Here is a 13,460-nt window from a genome sequence, read left to right as displayed (position 1 = left end):
GTTCAACTTTAAATAGACTGGAGTCATAAATGAGAGGGAAAATAAGAGAGTGGTTTTAATAACTTTCCCCCATTCCTAAGCAGCAACAAGTTAATGGATTTGGAATCAGCCCCTTGCCACACCAGACACATGAGGCACCCTTCTGTGGCTGTCCAGGAGGATCCTCTCTGGTGGCCCATGAGTGTGTGATCCTTGGCTGGAGTCCAGAGCAAAGCTCTTGTGCACATCCATCCACACACACTCATGTTCAGGTTTCTGGCTGGAAACTTCATCCAGACTGAAGCATATGACAAATAATGCAGAGCTCCCAAGGAACTGTCTGTCCTGACTGGAAGTTAACCCTGGTGTAAGATGGGAGACATGATGTAGTTGTAGTTGTAGTGGTGTGGCTCTCCGTGTGGCTGGTTATACTGGAATAAAGATGACCTGCTGAAATGAACAAAAACCCTATAGCATACTTTTAATGAGGAAACCATGTGTGTACTTGGGGGTGGGATATTTCTTAATGAATTGTTATGAAATAATAATGAACTCTGCGTAGATGGGGCATAAAAACCCAGAGAATTCCAGGCTAACTTTCAGTCTGTACTTGTTGAAGTGTCTTTTGGGCTATTAAAACCCTGGGCTACATTAAATGGTTTTAAATATACAAGCTTGTTACTGTGAAGCCACTTGAGATATTGTACAACGTGACTGCAGATATATGCAAATTGGCATAATTTCCATTTGACATATGCACTGTAATTATTGAAAGCTTTTTTCCAAATTTATTTTTCATGTCTGCTGTAGTTAATTCACTATCTCCTTTTAACACTGGCAATTATAATTATTTGCTAAGAGCAAATCCTTGCTAACAATAATTCAGTTTTCTTTAGCCCGCAGCTTTTCCTTTGAATTCATGATGAGGTACTGTTAATCAGAGGAACCAGTGCTGGCCTCTGAGTATCCAGCGGGGCAGGAAAACACTGCAGTCAGAAAAAGAAATGCAATTAATTAGCCTAAGCTTCTTTCTAGTATCCCAAGCCAGTGCCTCCTGGGTTGCCATGTTTGAGTGAAGAGGTGCTCTGTGAGATCAGAGTTAGCATCTCAATAGAACTTAAATTGAAAACTGTCTGTGCCCACTGTGAGATTTCTCCTCACAAGTTCTTGCTCATTCTTCTCTTGTAGGGGCTACAGGTAGAAAATAGCATATATTTGGGGAAAACAGTGTTATTGGGTTGAAAATAAGCCTTCTAGAGTTGTTTTGCTTAGGTATCTGAGCCAAATCTGTGACTGAAAAATGAAGCAGTTGAAGAGTTTTGGAATTCTAACTGTGTGCTGTTGTTCGGAAATAAAGCAATTCTTATTCCTTTGAAAATGCCTTGTCCTTTGTGCCCTCCTTTTCCTTGGAGATCAGCGTGTTATGCAGCTTCTGTAAGGAAACACAAGTGCAAGTGCTGTCCAAGAATTGCTGACCTTCTTTACAAGTGTTTTATTCTTCATTGAATCAGATATGTACCCGCAACAGTGTAGGTGGATAAAAATTACATTTCTTTCACCCACTGCGGCACAGGTCAAGTGCAGGAGAGCTCTACCCTTGAAGTTTCTACCCCTGGAATATTACTTCAGGTTCTCCTGGGGCTTCAGAGGGAGGAGATCCAAACATATCTTTGCAGTGAGCTCAGAACAGCATAAGGTAAGGCAGCCTGGGCTGCACTTCTGCCACAGCTGTAGCTGGGCACAGTGAAAGGAACTACCCATGTTGACCTGTGTTTCCAGCCCAGGTATCCAGGATGCAGATAGTAAAATAAAGCCTGCTGTGAATAGGGGCTCATTTTCCATTGTATGTTTGTGGAACACCTGGCACAAGAGGGTCCTGGGATTACAATGTAAATGCAAAAAAATCGGCATTGAGGCTGATGGAGAACACGGCAAATTGGGCTGCCATAATTAACTATATCCAGCCTAAAGAACATAATGGGGAAAGGTTTCAGTGTTGATATGTTTTCTAGCAGTTTTTTGGTGGTGGGGAAAGGTTCTCAGTGTCCTTCAAAGCAAGTTGAAAAGCATGGTAAAATATGACTTCAGCTGCTACTGTGCCATAGCTGTGTCTTGTGTGGTGCACACTTAGTGTGAGCATGAGTGGCATTTTCCAAAAACCCTTTTGGTAGGATTAGTTTGCAGATTGACTGCAGACAGGACAATCTGGCATCCAGGCAGATTGCACCCGATGAGTTACTGCTCTCTGAGTCAGCTGGTGGGGCTGCTGCTGAGTCCTTGGCTCTTGTGTAAGCTCTGCAGCCTGGGGAATAATTAATCAGACCTCCATTATTCTTATGGACCCAGGGCTGGAGCCAGGGAAGCGTGATGTCAGCGTCTCACATAGTCAGAATTGCTGATTCATTTGATTCATGCTTGCTGCTGCTTTTCAGAATGGGTTTATGGCTCCTCTTTAGCGGCACTTAGTGCTCACTGACAGGAATATAAAATACTACCCAAGAAAGTACAGCAATTCTAAGATGACTGCCTTGAGGGGAGCACTTCATAATTTATTTAGAAGTTTCTCTGAACCTGAGAATCATAAAATACTGTTGGACGAGAAGTTAACAAAAGTACAGTTAGTTTAAACCCCCATTTGCTTGTCATCTTTTCACTGTTCTATTGACCACATTTCTCTAAGGGCCAGACCAATGGCCAGTGTGACTGCTTTAATTCATGGGATTGCAGCCGAAGTAAATTTGGCTTCACGTTTGCTAAGGCCTGATGCCAACTCCCTGGAAGACTGTTATCAAATTTCTCACTAACTTCAAAATGGGAGTGGGGCTGGACTGAAGGAACCCGGCTTGGTTATGAGTAGGTGAACTCAACACTGACTCAGAGAATTGAGGGTCCTCTATAAGAGTGTATTTTGGCTTGAAAGGATCCCAACAAAGGGATTTGATTTTGATTAGGATTTTGATTTAGCTAAGTTGATTTTACTTATGTGGGCCAAGCTAACTTATTTTCTTAGCCTGTGTGTTCTGTGGCCTCGATCCTTGATGTTGTTGGAAAGACCTAAAAACCATCTGTGGTCTGAGCAGAGGACTAACTTAGACTGTGAAGAGGAATTGAGAAGCCATGAAGAATCCATGCCATGGTCTCACCCATAAATAGGCTTAGGCAAACTCTGTTGAGCTAGGCAGATGGAAGAATATTGTCCTGCAGATTCACTGTTGTGTATATGGTTTTGTAGTCTCCCAGGTCCTGGTGAAGGGGTGCACCAGAAATGACCAGATGGGAAAGGCAGCCTTGAGCCCTCTGGGTGAGTTTGGGAGGTTGGACCAACTGCCTGGTTTCATCATGCCACCTTTTGTGGCACACTTTTCCTCTCTGCTACAGCCTTTCCTGAGGGCAGAGCAGTCATGCCAGCCTCTCCAGCTCTGCTGCTGATGCCCCTCAGTGAGCAGAGAGGGCACCTGCTGACACAGTGAGTAAGAAACCACTGACAGAACATTCTCTCCAAGATGCATTGTGCAATCCGGTGTTCATCCATCCCTGCCTTACGTGCTGGAATATCCAGCTCCACTGCCAGGCACAGCCTTACAGGCTCTAGTAGGGTCTGCCTAGTGATTATAAATGGTTTCCAACTTCTGCAGCTGCATATGTGAAAGAGGAAATGTGACCTATGGTGCGAGAGTGTATGTACAGGTGCACACAGGGACACACAGGGTGTTCAAACACTCATTACAGAATGAAAGGAATGGCACTGCTCACCTCCACCCACCATGTACTTGTGTGTGTGTTTGTGTGTGTGTGTGTGTGAGTGACTCTGCTCCTTGGCATGTGTCTGTGTCTATGTGCTTCTATACTAAAGTCAAAATTTTGTTTGTGGGTGCAGTCTTCAAATGAGTCCAGTTATGTTACTGCATCCCCGTCTGTAGTAGGGTGCTTTGGTCTCTGTAGCCAGTACAGTATATCCCCGTCTGTAGTAGGGTGCTTTGGTCTCTGTAGCCAGTACAGTATTTGGCAACATGAGTAATGATCTTAGAATTTATTTTAACCACTCATGTCAGAAAATTAGGTCAAGTATATGCTCCATTCATCCAGCGCTGCAGGGATGACACATTTTCTTCAGCACAGCAATCCTTCAGACTTCACTGGGCAGGAAAAGAAGTAGAAATACCCCAGCTGAAAATATTGCAGAGAAATAAGATTAGGAAAAACATCTGCAGTGGGGTCTGGGCTAAGTGGGTAGTGAAGCTGATGCTTCATACAATCATCACATAGATGGGATCATACTGGAAATTTCAGTGCTTCTCCTGCAGAGACTGCATGGCTGGGTGTTTACTGAAGAAAATCCTGAAGTATAAAGTGCAGGGAGAGTACTGGTGCTGCTCTGCACAGTGATACCATGGGAGATGCAGATAGAGATCTGACTCTGTTACTTGCAGGGCCAGTTGGGGTTTCTTTTGTCACTGTCCCTGTCACTTGGCTGGCGAGATGTAATTTTTCCATGTTTATAAAGCTTCATGAATCCTGTACGAGTGAGTGCATTAATTACTCACCAGCATTAGTCTGATGTTTATCTTTTGTCACTTTTTTATTTAGTACCAGATTACTGCTTGCTAATTTTAATGGGGTAAGAAAGGGTAGGCAAGAGAAATATAAAGAAAATTAACTCTAATTAACAGTCATAAATTTCTCTGACTCACTAAGCGTAAACAATTCAGTGATGGAAAAGCAAGCTGAAAGAAAATTGAACTGCCTGATTTCCTAATCCTCCCAAAGCCTTTACAACAGCTGAGTATTTAGTTGTTGTCAGCCAACACAAAAAGAAACATATTTAAATACAGGTAACAATGCCTCGGGAGAATAGGGGTTGATCATAGACAGTGATTGCTCTGTGACTTCTTTCCTGGGGAAAATAAAGGTATTATAATATACTGGACTGATTGCATGCATTTTGCTCTAGAAGTTGAATAAAGGAAATTAGAGTAGTTGAAAGAAATAAATGACCAAACTTAGTGCAGGTCTTTTGATTTTTTTTTTTTCTTGTACGGGGAAGTACTCAGCAGGGATGTGATCATGCTGTTTTGATGGGGATTTGAAGATAAAAAAATCAAACACAAATTTGGGAAAGCCAGCATGGTTGTTCGCATATACTTTTTCCCAAGCACATATGAGAGCATGGAAAGCATCCAAGTAGGGCTCAGGGAATGTAAGTCTGAGCATGTTTCAGATGCCTGAACAGATAATCTCAAGCTGAGACCCCTGAAGCATTTCCCTGTGGTGTGCACAAGTAGCTGCTTTGTCAGGGTGTATTTGCACCTTCCCTAGATTTCCCAGCAGTTAAAGGTTTTTAGGTAGTTAAAAAATTTCTAAGTGCTTCATTTATTTCGCTCTCCAGTGCTGTTATTTGCATAAGTGCCTACATAGAAGAGATGAGAATGGCATGCCAGGTGGGCTATAAACAAGGAATCAAGCTCTAGCCCTAGCTCAAGCTCTAGTTAGGAAAGGGTTAGAGAATTTTGCTTTGCCTTGCAAAGTGTGCTGGCATACACAGTCTTGCTTGCTTTGCTTGCTCTTAAGCACACTGGCAATGGATTGAGTGGTGCAAAAACTTTATAGTGCCAAATCAAAGGCCCCAACTCACCAGACTAACAGAATAAATGCTCAGAAATTTATAAGGACTTACTAGGAAAGTTACCTTCAAGTCAGCACATAAGTTCTTTACAGAAGAGGTTCTATATCATGGAATCTTAGACTATCTCAAGTTGAAAGGGACCCTTAAGGAACATTGAGTCCAAATCCCTGCTCCTTGCAGGACTGCTTGAAACTTTCCCTTGAAGCAAATGTGAGTCCATTGTCAAGCACGGAAGGAATGCCTCTATTTCAAATGCCATGAACACTGCCACAGCAATAGTTATATCTACTGTAATATATGCACAGACATGGCCCCAGTCCATAACCCTAATAACTACCTCTGTACAAATAAAATTAATGTGATATTAGGACATAGTGGAAATTGATATCATCATTACAGTCTTCACTCATTCTGCTGAACCATCCTGGTTCTTGCTTAGGTGGCACTTCCTCACCTGCAGGCACCATTACAATCTGTTTAGAGTCAGCAGGGGTATTTTCCCAGCTTAGGAACCATGCCTGAGGAGCTATCTACAAAGAACCCAGTATAGCTTCCCCTCCCCCCCCCCCCTTTTTTTTTTTCCCCTTCTTCTTCCAAGACAAAGCAGTTCCTTGTCTTTCTGTTTGTTTGAAGGGGTTTACAGACTACTAGCCCCGTTGCAATCACTGCTGTGAGGTCCCAGCTCGTGGTAACCCTCTTACCTGTTGAGCCTGACTGCAGTTCTGGCACTGCATGCATGAGCTGTGTGTGTCTTGTTAGCTGAGTGACACCTAAACTGTCGCTGGGGATGATGCTCATGTGGCACCAGCACCAAGGTGCCTTTACAGGTTTTGGTCACCTCGTGCATGCAGTCGCTTGAGTGAAGTCTGGTTTAGCCTGTGATTACAAGGAAGCCAAGGCAGAGACACTCACAAACACCTTTTTTCCCCCCGGTGTATTCGAACGTTTAAGTTTTGTTTTCAAAGGAGTTGTGTGAAGAATAAGTTATATCAGTGAGGATAAACCAGCCTAAAAACTGGAATCACAATGTGATGGACCAGAGCCATAAGTGAACTGAGGCTCTGGCTTTAGGGGTGTACAGTTCAGATATGTGTGTTTTTACTGTAGAGATAGTTCTCATCTAATATTTGTGAAGTGCACTTCATCCCAGTTGACTGTAAAATTTAACAGTGCATGTGTTCTTTAACTTTATAATATTTTGATGCAGAGGAAGAGGTGTAGGGTTTGTAAAATCTCTGCAAACCATTGGTTTGCTGTGGCCAAATGAGCTGTGGCTCATCAGCAGGGCAGCGTATTACTGCCTGTGTGCATTTGCTGTCTGTTTCAGTCACGAAGGAAAACACGTTCCTTCAGTCACTCTTATTTTCCTTCACACTTACAGCAGACTAGGAATACACACGTCCTGTTAATACGAATCAGATCATGAGCTGTGACTCATTATGCTCTAGTAACTTGATTTTTTGCAACAGCTATGCATCTCTGTGATGAACAGAGATTGTCTTGGCCGATGTTAGAGCTGTGACTAAAGCCATCTTGTTAGGCATTCATTATCCAGATTTTTTTCCTTGTCAAAAGTTTTCTTAAATAAGGTTTCTTTGAAGAAACATTGTCATGCCATCAATTTTCCCAGGCAGATGTACTGATTGAAATAAATGTATTTTTCACGCCACTAAAGAACTGAATGACAGATCATGCACCAAATACAATAAATGTAACTATTGTTTTTATTCTTACTATGATCATTATTGTATCACAAGATCGATGGCAGCAGCATCTCATAAGAGCAGAGACACATCTACATACTAATAAAAATCCTCCTCCCACGTGAAAAGGTTTTCAAATCACCTGAGTGATTGTTTTTTTGAGATGGCCCAGACATCATTCCTCATTTCCCAAAATGGAGCAGCCACTCTTCCTGCATATCTATTACTTTCTGAGGGGTTCAAAAGCTTTCAGCCACTGTGCAGTGTGTGATTCACACATCACCACGTGTGAAAATAGTATCAGCCCCATAGAATAGCCTGTCCCAGGATTGCATTTCTCTAGGCTAATGTACTGTTGGGCAACAGCTTAATTCATACATATATCATATTTTAACACAGATTTAACTTTTCCTAATTGTTCCTCCCTCCTGCCCAGTCTCTGGGTAGAGAGGGGTGCTAATTCTCTCTGAAATCTATTTCTTTCTTCTCCATTGTTTCTTTCTTTTGCAGAAAAGATGCTGGCAGGGCTTACAGAAAATTGGACTGAAGGTGATCCTTTCAGGATGAGCCTCCAAACAGTGGGGATGTTGCTGATACCATTAGGGCTGGCTGTGCGGCTCCTGGAGTGGCAGGAGCACTTCTGGGTTTTTGCACCAGCCCCTTGCAGTGCCTTTCTTTCCACCTTGGGAGTGTTTTTACTTCCAGCTCCCTCTCCTTTCCCTTTCTTTGTTTACTGAGCCACCTTCCTGCTTTTCTGTGCTGGATTTCTGCTGATGCTTGCTCAACTGGAGTGACTCCAGTGGCTGCCTTGGATTCCCTAGGGAGCCCCAGGAGGGAAGAAGGACTATAGACTTCAACCTGATGCCCATGTTGCCAGTCCCTTTCCACTGCTCCAACATGCGGATGAGCTTTGTATTAACGAGCACAATACCCCTCCTGTCCTTACAGCAGTTTTGTGTCAAGAGAGCCAAATGAAAGCAGCACTTTTCGTAGAGATGTCCATTTGGAAGCTGTGCCTGGGGTTCAGGGCGTTGCCTGCTGCTGACAGACAAGAGACCAAGGTACCCTTGTAGTCATCAGCTGCAGCTGAGGGAGGAAGGACGCCTTTACAGAGCTGTAATAAAGAGAGGGTACTGCTCACCAAATAATATTGCAGTGATTGAAGAGTAGATCAGAGAACTGTGATTTATAGTGCCAGAGGTTTATGGCTTGCTGTGCATGTAGCAGGCTAAACTGGCTGTATCATTGCTGTATCTCTGAGCCACCCCAGCTATCAAAACTTGAAAATGAGTAGCTGTATGAGCCTCTGATTTTAAGTTCTGTATCTACATATAATTTCCAAAGAGGTGTTCTCAGTGTTATGCGTCTCTCAGATCTGCTAGAAATATCAAATAGTACCAAATTATTGGCTCTAGCTTCATACAAAAGGGACTTCGACTGTGTGGTTATTATGAAGGCGCTTTTGAAACAGAAAAAATAATGTCACCTTCTTTATGGTCTGCATGTCTCCTCTGTAGCCAGTGGTTTAGCATGACTACAACTCACGTCTCTTAGATATTCTTCTGGGTTTTTCAGGGAGTGATGAACTTGGAAAGAAAAGAGAACTTCATTACCAGCCTCTGGTTTTCTTCAGATTATTTCAGTATTGGAATGAGTTGATAAGATAACTGAGGAAGTTTTTTACAGGTCCTGGCAAAATTAAGCCGCCAAATGTGATATTTTTTGCAAATTCCAAAGAAAGAGATAAAAGGGAATGGTTCAAATAACTGTGAGCATTTTCGAGGTCATTGTTATGTAAAATACACAGCTCTCTCTACTGATACACAGTTTGTATCAAAGATCAGTTTAGCTGTAGGGGAACCACAGGCTGGCTTCAGTACCTTACGTAGTTTCTAAGATGGTTTCTGTGCACAGCCTCAGAGTTGACAACGTGGGTACACATGTGCAGAAGAATAAAGTGCTGCGTATCAATTATTTAAATAGGAAGTAGTGTCTTTTGATTTAGGCCATTTATTTTGATCACAGTTTTTGATAAACTCCCAGGGAAAGGTCTTGCTCTGATTGTGCATAGGATCCAAAGGCAGCAAGAGCAGCTGCAATGGTGAAAATCTAGGAAGAAAAACTTGCTCATATTTATTTATTGTATGTTTATTAATGATAATGTGGATTGTTGCGATTTGGAATATAGTCTTGTATTAGTTTATTTTTTTAAAAGTGTTTGAAAAACGTACTATGATTTTATAATTTTAAGTCATCCATTTGAAACAACCTGGTAAGCATGCTCTTTCACCACTCAGTATTTTCTGAAACCCTCAGACTGTCCTTTGAATGTTGACAGTTCCTCTTTGCTTTTAGAGATTTATTTTTCTGCTGACAAACTTAGCTCAGTTCATCAAAACCTTATTTTTCATTTCTCTCTCACTCCCCCATCCTGACAAAGAGCAATAGGTAGCGATTGCTAATTAATGAATCTTTCTGGTGCCAGTGAAGGATTTGATTATATGCCCAGACTCCAAACAGAGCCCTTTTTGATTTTCTTGTGAATAGAAGGCAGAGAAAATATTGTATTGGGCCTCATGTTTTAAGCAGAACAGAGAGAGGACTAGTCTTACTTCAGTTCAGTGATGGACACTTGTTTTTTTAATTAGGTGGAGTTTTTTTTATGTGAAAGTGTTTCTCTCCTTATTTGAAACAATCAGAGCAGATGAAAAAAAAGCTGAGGTTGCAGGTTTGAGAACTGATGATGCCCGTGCTGGTTACAGCCATTCTGCCTTCCCTGTGCTGTGAGCCCAGGAGTTCTGCTCGTTTTCAGGCTGTGCAGCACAGGGATGATACAAAGAAACTTGGGCTGCTGGTAGCCAAGGAGCTTGAATTGTCTGTAAAATGAAGAGATGCAAATTCCAGGAATTGCGAAGTCAGTAGTTAAATTCTTAGCATAGCTCCTCACTCTTTCCCTGCACTTACATGGAAAAAAATATAAATACTACTACCCTGGACTGTATCTGCTCGCCACTCTGGGCTTATCTCCAGTTCACAAGAACTTCCCCTTTTTAAAATGAAGACTGAGGATTGAAAAGAAATGGCGTGGTTTCCCAGCAGAATTAAATACTGTTAGGTGGGTGACAAGCCATTAGAGCATGGTTATGATTTGACTTTCTAACATGAAACACTAGAGAGATCTTCACTTGAATGGTAGCACCAATGACAGCACAGACAAATTTTTTTCTGTTTGCTCAGCTGCTTCTAGGGCGTTGGTTAGACATCTGCTTCTTCAGAGAAGATCAGTGTTCTTCAATAACCTTCTTAAAAAAATGCAGACTGGTACCAAAGTTGTTAAGGTTTGGCATGGGGGATGCACTTTACGAGCCTTGGTAGGAGATGTGTTCCCCACCTTCAGCTTTGGACTTGGGCTGGCCAAGAGTGAGCCTTCCCCAGTGCTGTGCCAGGTCAGAGAAATCCCATGTCATGTCAGCACCTGGCTGGCACCACTCTCTCTCTAGACCACCTCCAAGCAGGATGGCCAGGGTGAAGCCTGTGTGGAGCCCTCAAAAAGTTTGACATGTATTTAATATACTTGTCTTCTTCATTTTACCTGAGAAGTCAAGAAATCAATGCTCAGAAGTTGCCTGGTTGAGAACTGTAGCACTGTATACCAGATTTCTTGATGCAGGTGGAAGGGGTGTGTATTCTTTTATAGGATGAGATTTATCCAACTGTGTTGCTTATCAACATGGACAAATATATTTCACTTCCTTGCTGAAACAAGCTGGCTCACTTCCCTGCTTTTGTGTAATTAATGAAGTTTTTGTTGTCTGTTGTGGTGTGATTTTCAAAGACGTGAAACAGCAAAATACGCTGGTGGAATGACAGACTGTAACAATTTATCCTTAGTGTCTTGTCCAAAAGTGGAGAGGATTAGACCACAGCCCCCGACTAGAGGAGAAGGGGGTCAGTTCCCAGAGAAGCCCCCTGCAGCACCTGCAGTCAGAGCATGCCATTCCGTGAGACTTAGTGTTGAGAAGGGAGACTTCCCTTGCACATTGCTCTCTGCTCTGCCTGATGCATACAGAGAATGGTTGCAAGGGAAGGTGCTTTTTCTTCCTTCTCCTTTTGAGACGGGAGCGGAGGGAAGAGAGGAGAAAAGTGGTGTTTTCATCTGCCTTTTTCTCATTCTGGTTGCATAAACACACCAGAGGATTTCTCTAAATTAAATTAAGCAAACCTTTCATGTTCTCTCCCTGCTTCCAGACAGCTAATGTGGCTGCTTGCAGATTTGCAGCTCTGGAGGAGACAAAGGTCTGTAGTGCACACAGACTCAAGTGCTGAGCAGTGTCATGCTGAAAGAACTGCACAAGCTTTAATAGCATATAAAAGCTTTCTGGGCATCAAGCAAAAATCTGTTTAAATCCCTGACAGGGATGAGAGCACAACACGTATTATCAGCATATGCACAGAGACAGAAGTCTCTCAGAACATTTGCATTTTGGATTTGCTGAAATTAGAAGGTTTCAACCTTTCCAAAAAGGTTGAAATGGTGGAAGGAGTAATTTTAAGATTTCAATTTCTCCCTGTTCCCATATAAATATTTAGGGCTCTTCCCTTTCCTCTACACATGTGCCTGAGTTACACTGATCCCAATGGCAATTTTTCTCGAATGTATGGAATGTAAAAACCCATAGGCTTCTCTTTCATGTCAATAATCATAATTTCCTACTCAGATGTTGACAATCCCAAGTATTCCTTGCCTCACACGGTTGAAGAACTGACCCCCGCCATGCATGGCACAGAACATGCAGCAAAAAGATTGTCCCCAGGCTGCAGTTCCTCATAAACACAGATCCTTTTCCTAGCAAGCACATGTGTAGAGCTACATGTCTTGAGACACAGTGCCTGGACAGACCTCAGATAAAATGGGGCAGGCGTTTGTGAAGCAGAATGATGCATGCTGAACTGGAGCAGAACATGATGCTTTTGTGGATCAGTGGTGAGCTGGTCAGATAATGAGGTAGTATATATTGGTTCTTTGGGGGGAAAATTGTTACTTCATGAAGGTTTGCCTCTAGGGATGTTTTGTCTAAGATTTCCCTTATTTTAAAAACTAATTTGCCCGGTGAAAATCTCTCTGCAAAGAGTCCCTGTAACTCAAGGACTGTTACACTAGTGATCTGTATCAAGTGGCATAGCTGGAGCTACAAGTTAGAGGAATATAGGGCAGGTGGATGAAGGCTTTCTCCAGTATCAAACAGATGCGGCAAAAAAAATTATTCAGGGGCAGGAAAAGAAGGGCTGTTAGGTTGAAAATGTCAACTCAGTCACCAATAGCCATCTGTAAAGATGTGAGAGAAAATTAAGAGAAGACCATGGCCACTGAATAGAAGATTCTTGCCTAATTTTAGAGGAAAATGAGTATGTGTCTACTTATCTGATTAAGGAGAAGGTAAATAGGAGCGAATTGAAGAAAGATCTTTCCCTTCTTGTCCATTAACTGGATGTGACTGCCACTTCAGCGATGACAGCCCTCCCTCCCTCCAGTTTCAACTACTCAAATAGCAGCAGACAAAGACTGGGAATAGGCAGTGTGGATAAGCTAGTTATTGAATGTTTGGACAGTGACCCCCTTCTTCTTCCAGGCAGGCTGTTAAATATTCATGTGAGTGGGCTCAGATTGATCCCTGCCATCTGTCTGTATTTATATGACTTCATTCAAACATCTCCAAAACATGTAAAATTTTATATTTGAACAGTTCTTCAAAGAAAGAGGGATTTTTTTTTTTAACCTACCTGAAAGGAGCAGGAATGAAAATACAATGTGTTTTAGCAAGTAACCACATTTATTCATCTGGACTTTATCAGCAAGGACCCAAATTCAGCTCTTTTAAGTGCCAGGCCCATCTGTAGCCTGAGGGTCTCCAGGCAATGGTCATATTTAGTGTCATAGTTCATATCCAAAGTATTCCACAGCTCACCTAATATTGGTCATTAAACATAAAAAGAAGTCTATGCAACTAAGAAGGAAACCGGAGATTCTGTCACTGTATTTGTGTGTGGGTGCAGAATGAAAGTATTTAAGGGGGAAAAATGAGTAATAAGCCCGTTATTTAGCCTGCACTGCATTCAGTTGCACACCTTGATGACCAGATAAAAGAGGACTGTCA

At 42.3% G+C, this 13,460-nt stretch overlaps 1 protein-coding gene across 1 annotated transcript in view; it reads left to right on the top strand.

The window, feature by feature from the left end:
- GFOD1 (Gfo/Idh/MocA-like oxidoreductase domain containing 1) overlaps positions 1-13,460 on the top strand; it is a 71,176-nt gene that overhangs the window by 49,454 nt on the left and 8,262 nt on the right. The window lies entirely within an intron of this gene.

The sequence above is a fragment of the Chamaea fasciata genome, unplaced genomic scaffold, assembly GCF_029207755.1.
Source record: "Chamaea fasciata isolate MVZ Bird 193981 ecotype frontalis unplaced genomic scaffold, bChaFas1.0.hap1 SCAF_1, whole genome shotgun sequence".
Lineage (NCBI taxonomy): Eukaryota > Metazoa > Chordata > Aves > Passeriformes > Sylviidae > Chamaea > Chamaea fasciata.
Note: the sequence above shows the minus strand (reverse complement) of the source record. Positions and strands in the feature narration are given on the sequence as shown.